The 13,585-nt window shown below is 41.4% G+C and overlaps 1 protein-coding gene across 1 annotated transcript in view; it reads right to left on the bottom strand.

Annotated features, from left to right (window-relative positions):
• The window catches only part of TAF3 (TATA-box binding protein associated factor 3), a 151,303-nt gene that overhangs the window by 132,930 nt on the left and 4,788 nt on the right, over positions 1 to 13,585 (bottom strand). The gene's annotated exons all lie outside the window — the stretch shown is intronic.

Below are 13,585 nucleotides of genomic sequence, written 5' to 3'. Positions count from 1 at the left end.
CTGAGGGATAGAAAGTCCATTCTAAGGTTAATCCCCAGATCAGGCCAATCTGTTTAAGATCAGGACACCTAGATGCTGAGATTACCACCCAGCCTCCCCAGCATGAAGCCCCGCTCCTCGCTCTAACACACTCTCTATAATTTATCTACCACCCAATCCTGTCTACTCAGCACCTCTCCAATCCGGTCCTTCCTCTGATCGCTTCACCACAGTCAGAATTCAGGCCCCATCAGCTCCCCCTTGCGTGGCCACACTAAGCTGCACCCAGGCTCTTTTCCAGGTCTCCTCTCTCGAGGCCATCCTCCTCCTCACCATGAGAATTTACTCATGGAATCATCTTATGCTGGCCACTTAACCGCCATCGAGTCCCTCATCCTTACAGCACACTAAGTAAATATCTCAAATAATTTGAATCATCTATAAATATTAGTCTAACCTTTCTTCTTTCCTATAGATTAGAAGCTCTAGTAAGGCAGAGTTGGCACTTTCTATTTTCGTTCACCCCTGTATCTCCAGAAATAAGCAGCATGCCGGGTTGACAGTAGGCTCTCCATAGCTATTTGATAAGTAAATGAAAAAATGATTCGGAATTTGCCTTTAGCACCGATGGTACAGGATAAATATATAACCGCTTTAAATTGAAGCAAATAACTTGATATTATTCTCTCTGAAACAGAAAATCTCTATGTAGCCATCGCAGATAATTAGTTAAATAAAATGCAATTACTGGACTGTCCCAGATAAGATTCAAATTCAGCAAAGCAAGATAGAATAAATCCTAACTACAATAAAAACACTAATGTTGGGGTCTTAACCCAAGTCAGCTGTGTAACAACGATCTCCCTACTCCCCTCAACCTCCCTCCCTACACGCACGCGCGCACACACACACACACACACACACACACACACACACGGGAAATTTAATCCAAGAAATCTAACTGTGGATATTAGAAATGTTAAACTTCTGAAATTTTTAAAATTTGATAAAAAACGGACAAAATATTTTTTTCTGTCATGGATGCCTAGAAGGGAGAAACAGACAAATTTGGTGGTTGTAGTATGTAAAATATCAAAATGCTTAACTTTTCTAAGGCATTTGATATTACTCTGTTGATTTAGAAACATACAAACTATTTATTATAACACTGGAGGTGTGCTCTGATTTTTATAAATCCACACAAATTAAAGGGAAAAAATTTCAACAAGGAAGAGAATTTTGGCCGGGTCCACTATAAACTGTGGTCTATCGTATCAGCATGTGCTGGTACTTCTACTGTCCATTGTGAAATGTATACACCTCTACTTAAGGGCTGATTCTGCTAGTCTGAATGCAAAGCAAAAGATACCCATATTTTTAAAAAACCTAATTTAAAAACTTATGCTGTAGGTAAAAATCCATATCAAAGGACAATAATAATAAGCAAAAATTCACACAAGTGAAAGAATCAAATAAGATGTTACCAAACGTGATTTTTTTTTTTTTTTTAAGTAACTGCACTGAAGGAGCCAATCTGAAAGGAAAAGAAGAACACTGGAAGAGCCCAAGGATAAAACCTGCTCTGTTTCAACCTGGACTTGGAGAATAACAGCAGGGTGATGAGTGACGCAAAGGACACTGGGCTAAGACCAACGCTGGGCCTCGAGGGCCAGCTCTGTCACTCAGCAGCTGTATTACTCTGGACAAGCTACTTTCTGAGACAGCTTCCCCAGCGTTCTGAACAAACTGCCCTAAGGACAGCGGTCAGTACCTTTCTCTGTGTCTCGAACTGACCACTCAGGTACAGTAAAAGGGCTTTAGGTTTTGTACAAAAGGTGGAGTGGAGAGAGAGTGCAGAGGAAGCAAGACCAGTGTAAGTTCTGGAGACAAAACCAATCATTAGAACAAGACGTACTGAGGGTGATGATGGAGACACACATTACATGGCGCCTAAAGGAGCCCGGCTGAGGAGGGGACTCCAGATGAACCTGAGCAAAGATATGGAGGTGCATGGTTCATTTGGGGAAACATAAGCAAGTTAATGATTCTGGAGATTAAAGCCTGAAGCAATGAGGGGCATGAAACTAATATGAAAATGCAGACAGAAGTCTCATCATGAGGACCCTATAGGTTCACGCTCAGAAATTTGTCCTTAACATCGTAGACAAGTCAGCACATATCAACCCTTCATTATCACTTCAGATGTAACCTTTAGGCTCAGACGCTGTAGGATTAAGAAAAACAACACGATGCCTCCAGGTAACCACCTAGGATACACAGAATAAACTTTGCCCAGACCTTCGCACCCCAGCCCTGGGACGTTAGGAGGGGAGACCCTGAGAGGGTCCAGTGCAGGGCTGGCCACTGGGCTGGACTTGGGGCCAGGACGCTTTCCGCAAGCCCGTCCGCTGAGAAGACGGGCTTGATGACGGTACTGCTCCACTCAGGAAGGCCTGCCCAGGCTGAGATTTCCAACAACCACAGAAGGAAAGCCCAAGAGTGGGGAGAGGGGACGCCTGATTCTCCTCTCTACTGTCAATCCCACTTCCCCGTGTAGGACTTGACACTGGGCATCCACGCACGCAGCACTGAACGGAATCACCAAAACCCGAATCCAGCCCTGCTCCCAATGCACCGTGTAACGCAAGGCAAGGTAACTGAAACATTTTTTTTTGGAACTTTCATTTCTCCTCTGTAAAGTGGGAGTGATAACAGCATCTGCCCTTAGGGTTGTTTCAAGATTAAATGAAATAATATTTATAAATTTGCCATGTGATGCCAAGCTTTTATATGTCTACTTTCAAATAAACAAATATTGATATTTTAGTGACTTAAAAGCAGTGCAAATTTCCTCATTAGCACTCTTCTATTCAGTTAGTAAGTAATCTAAGTTGGAAGAATAAACATCTTTTCTTTAGAATGATTAAAGCTACATTTATCTTGACCCAGTGCAGCCAAAATTTAAAACAAAAAAAAATTTTTTTTTAAATTAGGGACTTCCCTGCTGATGCAGTGGTTAAGAATCTGCCTGCTAATGCAGGGGACATGGGTTCAAGCCCTGGTCCGGGAAGATACCACATGCCGCGGAGCAACTAAGCCCGTGTGCCACAACTACTGAGCCTGCGCTCTAGAGCTCACGAGCCACAACTACTGAGCCCGTGTGCTGCAACTACTGAAGCCCGCGCGCCTAGAGCCCGTGGTCCGCAACAAGAGAAGCCACCACAATGAGAAGCCCGCGCACTGCAAAGAAGAGTAGCCCCTGCTCGCCGCAATTAGAGAAAGCCCACGCGCAGCAACGAAGACCCAATGCAGCCAAAAATAAATAATAAATAAAAGCAATCATTAAAAAGAAAAGTGGAAATGTTCAATTAAATACAATAATATATTTTTAAAAAAGAGGCCCAAGTGGAAATCAAATTACATTTACATAAAAAAATTTTTTTAATCTATAATTATCTTGCATGAAAAAAAGAACTTGCTCTCCACAGATATTTTTGGTTTTCCTTGAGAAACAAGGAGCACGCACTGTACCTGTAAGCAGTGGAGAGCCAATAAGGTGTTTGACACTATGGGATAGACTTAAGTTTTATTTAGCAGCTTATCGTGGAAGATAAGGATAGTTCAGGAGAGAGATAAAGGTTTAAACAAAGGGAATTTTGGGGTAGTGTTTTAGAAATTTTTAGGAAAGAAAATTAGCAGAATTGGTTATGGGACTGAAGGAGCACAGTGAGCGGAGGGGCCAAAGTCAACACTCACACGTCTAGCTTGAGCGGCTGGGTATCAGATGGTGCCACCAACAGAAACCGATAACACAGATCATCAAGGGGGAGATACTGTGTGTAGCCCTTGACGCGCCAATGTGAAGTACCTATGGGAAATGTGGAAATGGCCGCCTGACGCCTGGATATAGAATCTCAAAGGTGTGGTATGAGGCGACAATTTGGGGACTCATCAGGTGAGACACAGGTGAGACCAGGAGAGTAGAGAAGATCACACACTGAAACGCTGTACAGTGTGGGAAGCAGCAGGTCAAGGATACAATTTTGGGAGCATCAACATTCTGGAGGTAGAAGAGCCACGGGAGATGAGCCCATGGGAAGCACAGAGAGTGAATTAGTCACATAAAAAGAACTAAGAGAGGACGATGTCACTGAAGAAAAGGAGTTTCAAGGGGTGCCCAACAGTGACCAATGTAGCAAGAAGGCCCAAAAAAGGGAATCCTACAAGAAAGCTGCTGCAGTGGCAGTGCAGTTTGGGGATCTTCCCAAATTGCCACATAAAAATAGAGCAACTACTATAACGAGGTGACAAAGTACACCCCTCGACACCAAAACACAGAGGCTGAGGGCCAATCACCAAGAGCCACAAGCCCTGAGTACTACCCATCTGCCAGGGCAAACGGTGAGAAGCAACGGGGAGACTGAAAGAAGATTCTCCTGAAGAAGGAGAGCCTTAAAACCCCAGCAGGTGCTGACTGCCAGCCAGGCAGGCCACACAAGAGGAGGGGCTGAGGCTGGGAAGGTCTGGCCACTTCCAGGGGCAGGGGAAGCGGGGGTGGGGGGGATTGATGTAGAGGGCGGAAGGGTCAAGCCCCCCGAGCTTTCAAACCTGACCCTTGGCTCCTCTGCCCAGGACAGAGCCCACTGAGAAGAAACTTGCTGGGCCTGGAGTCATAGCCGAGCAGAAAAGGAAAAGCAAGCTGGCAAGAAGGAAAGAGAAGATCCAGATACAAGTGCTGGAAGAAAATGATACAGAAAATCTCAGAAAGCAAGCTATGTCTGCGCATTACACAGCAACAGCAGAAGAGGGAGCACGTAAAGCTAGAAAAACCACCCTCAACTTCCTTCCAGATGTTCAGAAAACCTACATTCACCTGCACAATTTCTATAAGAAAAAGGAGATGAAATACCAAAATAACATCCCTACAGACAATGAAAGTACACGAGAAACACATACTCAAAAAACAGATGAAAACTGTAATGTTCTATTTGAAGATGGTCTAGAAGACATGAAAGAGCATAAATCAAAATTAGGAAAACTCAAAAGATGTAACAGAACTCAAGAAAGCAGCTATATGGTCTGACAAGGTACAATCATAGAAAACTGGGGGTGAGGAGTAATAGGATAGCATAAGCAAAAACAAAATTTTTACCTGTTTCATGAATCATGAATGGCAGTTTTAATAGTGTATGTGTAATCCAGGATATGGATAATGTTCTAATTCTATCATCTTCTTTTTATCCCTGGGAACCAGAATTCTTGTTAGAGACAAAAGTATTTACTGATATAACATGAAAAGCAAAACACCCAGAGTCATGAATTTGAATTGGAAATATCTGTATAAACTCCTGAGGTCACCTATCTATCATCTGTCCGTCTAACTGTCTATGTATTCACACACATCTGTATGTATATACATGATATAGATATTTATTTAGTTATTGCCTAGAAACAATGACAACCCAGTTGTAGTAAGTACCCCAACTGCCCAGATTGTGAACTGGAAATGCCATTTCCCAAGAAGCCAAGGCTTTCTTGGAAAAGTGACTGATTCCGAGTGTGGCACAAGAATATACAAGATGAGCTAGGACACTGTGAGACACCAGGCAGCAAGGGCGCCGTCAGAGACCACTAGCATCATGTCAAAAGGATTCAGAAGCCACACTGAAGAAGCCTCCACTGGCCAAAAGATGGGAAGATCTGGTTTGCAATAAGGGTAAGAATTGTAATGAAAGAAACCTAACAAATATCTTTAAATCTATGAGTTCATAGTGATATATTAAAAAAAAATTAGTCACCTATGAATGACAAGGAACCAATTCATTATCTTAAAGACAAGGGAGATAAAAGGAAAGAACCAAGCATTTATCCTGCTTTTGCTGTATGAACTAAGTAACTAAACAGTGGATGAGGGAAAGGATTTCTTTATAAAATTATTCCAATTAAAGAATGAGATAAAAATAAAACGATAGAATATCAGTACCTTATGACCCCAACGAATGAACAGACCTAGGCACTGAGCACTGAAACTCCTAGTATCAAAAAGAGTGAAAACCAGGGACTTCCCTAGTGGCACAGTGGTTAAGAATCCGCCTGCTAATCCCACCCCTCTAGGTGGTGACCACCTAGAGAGGTGGGATAGGGAGGGTGGGAGGGAGACACAAGAGGGAGGGGATATGGGGATATATGTATATGTATAGCCGAGTCACGTTGTTATACAGCAGAAACTAACACAACATTATAAAGCAATTATACTCCAATAAAGATGTTAAAAAAAAAAAGAATCCACCTGCCAATGCAGGGCACACAGGTTTGGTCCCTGGTCCAGAAAGATCCCACATGGATCACTGGTCCGGGAAGATCCCACATGCCACGGAGCAACTAAGCCCCTGCGCCACAACTACTGAGCCTGCACTCTAGAGCCCGTAAGCCACAGCTACTGAGTCCGCGTGCCACAACTGCTGAAGTCCACGCGCCTAGAGCCCATGCTCTGCAACAAGAGAAGACACCGCAATGAGAAGCCCGAGCTCCACAACAAAGAGTAGCCCCCACTCGCTGCATCTAGAGAAAGCCTGTGTGCAGCAACGAAGACTCAACACAGCCAAAGAAAAAAAAGAGTGAAAACCAGACGTTATTTGCCTCCTGATGAAGGAAAATGACCCTGCATCTATCTTGCCAGAGGTACTGATCAATCCTCAGATTCTTGCTGCCAATTTCCAAGAAACACATTGTGCTGCACCATGAGTACACAGTCAGCAAAATCCAGACTGTGGGAAATACTATAAGTCCAACCACCCAGGTTCCTCTACGAATACACTGTAAGGAAAAAAAGGGATTTGGTGGGGGCAGGGAATTACAGGGAGGACCTGTAGATTAAAAGAAACTTTAAAAGACATGTAAAGTAAAAAGAGGGGCTATGTAAAGAAATTAAAGTATCTAGAGATACATGTTTGATTGATAGAACTATAAAGAAAAGAAAAGCAGTATGTGCTATAAAGTGAGGACACTGGAGGGAGGGAAGAGGGGCTGGGCATATGGAGGGCCCTGGGGTGGCTGGTAAAGTTTTATGTATTGAACTGGGAGATGGTTAAAAGGTATTTTCTTTATAATTCACTAAGCTATACCCACCCCCCCCCAGAAAAAAACAGATCAGTAAGGATAAAAAGTTCCTTTAAGTCAACCAATTAGGCAGTACTTGGGATCTCAGTGAGAGCTGCTTCAAGAAAAGGATGGAGGGAGAAGTCAGATGGCAGTAGCTTGAGAAATAAATGGTAGGGATTGAAAAAGACACATATCCTTGAGTCTAAGGAGTCAAAACACTTCCTATTAAAAGATCTAGAAGGATTCATACTTTTTTTTTTTTTTGCGGTACGCGGGCCTCTCACTGCTGTGGCCTCTCCTGTCGCGGAGCACAGGCTCCAGACGCACAGGCTCAGCGGCCATGGCTCACGGGCCCAGCCGCTCCACGGCATGTGGGATTTTCCCGGACCGGGGCACGAACCCGTGTCCCCTGCATCGGCAGGCGGACTCTCAACCACTGCGCCACCAGGGAAGCCCAAGGATTCATACTTTAAACAATGTTATTCATGGTGAATGGGAGTACGGGGAAAATAACGAGGACCTTTCGTTTTATACTGAATATACTTAGGCAATATTTCTTTTTTTTTCAACATGCTTGTGTTACTTTTGTTAATTATTTTGAACCTGTAAATGTTTATCTTTTAAAAGAGCTTCATAGTGACTTTTCTGGTGGTTCAGTGGTTAAGACTCCATGCTCCCAATGCAGGGGACCTGGGTTCAATCACTGGTCAGGAACTAGATACCGCGTACCAAAACTAAGATCCCGCACGTGGCCACAAAAGCCCTGCGTGCCGCAAGTAAGATCCAGCGCAGTCAAATAAATAAATAGAACTTCCCTGGTGGCGCAGTGGTTAAGAATCTGCCTGCCAATGCAGGGGACATGGGTTCGATCCCTGGCCCAGAAGATTCCACATGCTGTGGAGTAACTAAGCCCGTGAGCCACAGCTACTGAGCCTGTGCTCTAGGGCCCGTGAGCCACAACTACTGACCCCCGTGTCACAACTACTGAAGCCCAGGTGCCTAGAGCTCCACAATGAAGAGTAGCCCTGCTCGCTGCAACCAGAGAAAACCCGTGCACAGCAACGAAGACCCAACGCAGCGAAATAAATAAAATATAAATAATAATAAAAAATAAATATTTTTTTAAAAACTACACACAAAACAATATTTAATAAACAAACAAACAAACAAACAAATAAATAAAAGAGCTTCATAATATAAGCCCTGGGGGAGAAGAGACAAATTGAGAAGAATTTCAAATAGTTTCTGGAGAAGAGTTTAATTTGAAGGTGGAAATACTCCACCTTCAAAGAGGGGGCGTGTAACTCCCAGCTCCTTAACTGTGGGCTACGTGTAAGGAATTCTTTCCAAAGATGACAGTGTGGGAAGCAGGAAAGAGGGTATCTTTACAGTGGAGAAACCTGAGAAACACTACCTCGGCCAGGTGACCAAGGTCAACATCAATACTGATCAATCACGTTGACAGGATGTTCCCCTAATACGATGTGATGAAAATGGCTCTTTACTTCTGTGGTCTTCCTCCCCCAAAACTCATAACTCCAGTCCCATCATGAGAAAAGCCTCAGACTAATTCCAACAGAAGGGCATCTATAATGTATCTGACCAATACTTCTCAAAAGTATTCTCAAGGTCATCAGAAACAGGGAAAGTGAGAAGCTGTCACAGCCAACAGAAGCCTAAGACAGGACAACTAAAGTAATGAGTATCCTGGATGGGAGCCTGGAACAGAAAAAGGATATTAGGTAAAAACTAAAAATAATGGGCTTTAGTTAATAATAATGTATCGACGTTGGCTCATTAACTATAACAAACATCCCATACTAAATATAACATACTAACACTACAGGAAACTGGGTACAGGATATAAGGGCACCCTCTGTACTATATTCTCAATTTTTCTGTAAACCTAAAACTATTCTAAAAAATAAAGTTAATTTAAAATATTTTAGGAATAAAACCCCTAAAAGTAGCAACATCACAGTATCTTTACCAAGTTTGCTAGGTTGAGGTTGGTAAGTTTCTACAATAAATAAAGCAGAGTAAATGGTTTCTATTTATTTTTTCTTTGTCAAATATTATGGACAGATCAACAGACCACCTGAACACTACTGAACACACTCTGAGAACCAAACAATGACTTTGGCAGAGAATGCTATTTTTCACGCATTCCTCAGCACAACAAAACAGGGAAGAAAAATTTGTTACTGTTGTGAATATGAAAATACGTATGACAGGCTGGCGGGAGAATGTTCTTGGTGAAACACACTGGGTACCGGCCATCAGAACTGTAATAGTCTACGCAAGACGTGCATTTATAAAATACTTCAAAGAGGTCTCACTTGTAAACATTTAATCAGATACAACGGGCAGGAATGCCTTCTACTTCATCTCCTCCCACACCATCTTCACAGGGCTGACAATCAGAGAGCTCTTCCATAAAGCACGCACCCTAGCCCAGCTGTTAAGTTTGTGTTCCCTCAGCCTATCCTATGGATGATGGATATGACGTTCGGAAAAGTAAAGTGACTTGGTGAGACTGTAAACTCAGTAACTAGTTGAGTCACGTCTGAACAGCTCCATGAAGTCCAAGCTTCTTCTACTACAGCCCGCTGCCCCTTCAGGCCTTCTAGGCTTCCACCCCCACCAGACGACTTAGACTGCTGTGCGTGGAGAAGACGTTCACACGCTTTTTTGACGAGAACCAAGTCAAAGGATTGATAAGAGGGTAGTCCCATGACAGTACTTTGCGAACAAAATGTTATGACCAAAGTCTGACCGTGTCCGTGGCTCTTACGAAAATAAAAAAATAAAAAGCTTGGTGAACAGGTGTTACTATCAAAGCTGTTCACGTCTGTACCACACTATGCACCACTAACCAGAATACTAGATACTTTCTAACATGCTGTGCCTGTGGAAAAAAAGACGTCAGGTTGTAAATGATTTATTAAGTTGACTTGTGTGGCTATATTAAAAAATGGTAACCACAGGACTGTATTTTATGTCCTTTTCCATGAATAAGGGGAAAAGTTTTTGATAAGCATCTTATTGTACTGCCTATCATTACTACATCCTTATGAACCATATGCATATCGTATGAATCAGCAATATCTCTGCTCCTTAGAAAATCCCTAAGTGTTAGCTGAAAAGAGAAGTGGTCAAGGCTTACATAATTCTCCTCTTAAAATGTTTATAATTTTTATTGAAGAAAACTTGAAATAAGATTCAGGTTTTGCTTCAAATAATCCAGAAGAGAAACTGAAAAATATACTATTGTAATTTCAGACAGAAGTCACTACCTAAAATCACTGAATTCTTTTTCATACTTCCTTCACTACCCAGCAAAAATCTACTATCTCAGTCACATTTCCTTGGCAGTATTTAAACATGATAACTGTATCACTTGGAGAGAATTTCACTGTGCCATAAAAATGAAACAAAAGGGTTAAGTGTAGATTATAATCAAAGTCCTAGCCTTGGTTTTGAGTAATGAGTTCATTAGGGCTTACTACACTATTAAAAATAATTAAATAACTCTCTAAATGAATAAATGCAGGCCATACATGTACCAGAGATGAACCTGTATGTGAACCAGGAACTGAGATTAATCAAATATGGATTCAAATTTTCAAAAAGACTAGAAAAAAATTAAACAATATAACTATTAAACAGGAGGTGCAACAAGAGACAGAATGAAATGAAAACTACAAAACAGATTTAGAAAGCTCCAAAGCGCACCGAGAAAATGGACTAAAACTTTCTACATGGGGAAGATAGTAGTTCCGACTGAATCACACGCCAACTGATAACGAACCTAAGTCTTGGCCATTACCCATTACCACTGTCTAACCCACTGACATAAAACTCATATCCTTCTGAGATCACTGATGTGCCAGTTATATACAGTGCCTTTCCTTTAGTTTCCTCCTACGTAACGCCTTCAGTTTCCCCCCAGCATTTGATTACCATTCATGTTTTCTTAGCACAATTCCAAATTTTGTGTACTTCTAAGTGGCCTTTCAGCTAAAAATTTCAGAGCCATACAAAGACTATTCTTAAAGAACAAGAGGACAGATCACGGACTGACTTAGCACTACTTTCATGAAGAGGTCCAGGATGCTGAATAAATCACATCCAATGACAACAGCAAAGAAGGACATTCCAGGCCTATCTGACAGTCATGACCTGTTTATACGAGAAAATGGAGTTCTTCTCAATACAGCTACTACCAGGCCTCTGCCCAAGAAACCCTCCTTTGATAATTTTAATATTGAAACGTATTTGTTATATTTTTAAAGTAAATAAATATATGCTTAGAGATGCTGTAATAAATATGTTTCTAAGATCAAAACCACTGACATTGGGGAATGAGGGGTTTAAAGAGAATGACTTTACATAGGGAGCTACAAACAGTAAGATTTCCTCCAAGGTAATAAAGGCTACAAATACAAATAAATTCAAAGGTGGGGAGGAGACAGATTTTTAGCAGCTACTGAGGAAAGCTGGGGATGACCGAGATGCATGTGGCGATTTCCAAGTCCTGCTGTTCATGTACCATTAGGCCAGAAAAGGAGAAACAAGGAACCTCTACAGGCAAGATTCTATAAACAACGTTTACTTGAATTGAGTTCAAGAACATTTACTGAAGGCACCCTTTGTATCACATTTACCAGTGAAACTGATTGCTGCCTTCAGTCAGGATTAAATCTCTAAGAACTTTAAGCAGAAAAGTGCTAAGCTGTCAAGCAGAGTCTTTTTCTAAGGGACTCAAGCCAGAAAGCTATGACAACCTTCCAAAAGGTTACAGCGAGTTCTTTCCACACCCATGGTGCCTATCACCAAGCACGAACACAGCACTTCACCTCAGCACATTTGATTACAGCACCAGCACTGTTCAGTAGAGCCTGCTGCCCCGAGATCCAGAGTGTCTGATGGCCACGCACCAACCCAGGATAAATCTCTACAACTTAGGGCCAGTGTTCATCCAGTTTTTCAGATGAGGAAACACTGACACACAGATTGTAAAACAACTTCTTTCATGTCTAAAGCTAGTCTCTGAAACAAGTAAGTAACACTTCAAAATGCTATTAAAGTGCAATTGGAGATTAGAAGAAATGAACCACAAGAAACTGGGACCCTCGGGAATTGCTGGTGGGAAGGAAAAATGGTGCAGCCACTGTGGAAACAGTATAGCTGTTCCTCAAACAATTAAATATAGAATTACCATATGATAAAGCAATTCCTCTTCTGAGTATAGACCCCAAAGAACTGAAAAGCAGGGAATCAGGTATTTGCAACGTTCACAGCAGTATTATTTGCAACACCCAAAAGGTAGAAACAACCCAAGTATCCATCAACAAGTGAATAGATAAACAAAATGTGGTTTAATACGCACAATGAGGTATCATTCCGCCTTAAAAAGGAGAGAAATTCTGACACCTGCTACAACACAGATGAATCTTGAAGACATTATGCTAAATGAAGTAAGCCAGACACAAGATAAGTAACATTCCACTTATATGAAGTACTTAGAGTAGTCAAATTCATAGACAGAAAATAGAATGATGGCTGCCAGGGGCTAAGAGGATGAGGAGTTATTGTTTAAAGGCTACAGAGTTGGAGGTTAAAAAGTTCTGGAGATGAACAGTGGTGTTGGTAGCATAACAATGTGAATGTACTTAATACCACTGAACTGTACATCAATAAAAAGGTTAGAAAGTTATTTCTGCCATCATTGTCATTATCCTGAAGCACATCTAGGGCTTCAGAATTTTAAAAAATAAAGAAATTTCAGCTTTTCCATTTTTTAACAAGAAAAAATATTCTGTACCTGTGTTAAAGACCACAAATTACTATGTATCTCTTTAGAATCTTAGTGAACCTAAATGATTAACATGTAAATCATGCAGGAAAAAAGGAACTCTGCATGGATTGACTACTGTGCCTGATTAGGTATTATTTTACAATAAAAATTCTAAATGACCAAACATAAACATTTCTACTCATCATAAAAATGCAGATAGCATGCTCTCACTGCTGATGGCCCAGATTCAATCCTTGGTCAGGGAACTAAGATCCCACAAGCCACACAGCGTGGCCCAAAAAAAAAAAAAAAAAATACAGATAAATAGATAAATCTGCATAATATTAGTGAATGTTCACTCACTCACTGTTTCCAGTATTATCCAACTCACATTTATAGTAAGGGGGGAACGGGGAGAGCTACCCCAATTTTCTTTATGTTTCAAAGGCTTTCTCATTTACTTAATATCCCATTCTCATATAATACATCTTTGACAGACTTCTCCCTGTGGTCACATTCTGTTCTCCCCTACTTAAAATTTACAAAGGAAATCAAAGCCTCATCAGACATACCCTTGATTCCATGGCTCTGCCTGGTGAGGCCCGCTGCAAGATTGTTGGCTTAAAGGTTAGAATAATTTGTAAGTAGTATTACAATATTTTTACTGCATTTCTACAATTTATATGTTAGCATAACTTTTTATGT

The sequence above is a fragment of the Leucopleurus acutus genome, assembly GCF_964270905.1.
Source record: "Leucopleurus acutus genome assembly, chromosome: 1".
Classification (NCBI taxonomy): Eukaryota; Metazoa; Chordata; class Mammalia; order Artiodactyla; family Delphinidae; genus Leucopleurus; species Leucopleurus acutus.
This window is presented reverse-complemented; position numbering and strand designations above follow the sequence as displayed.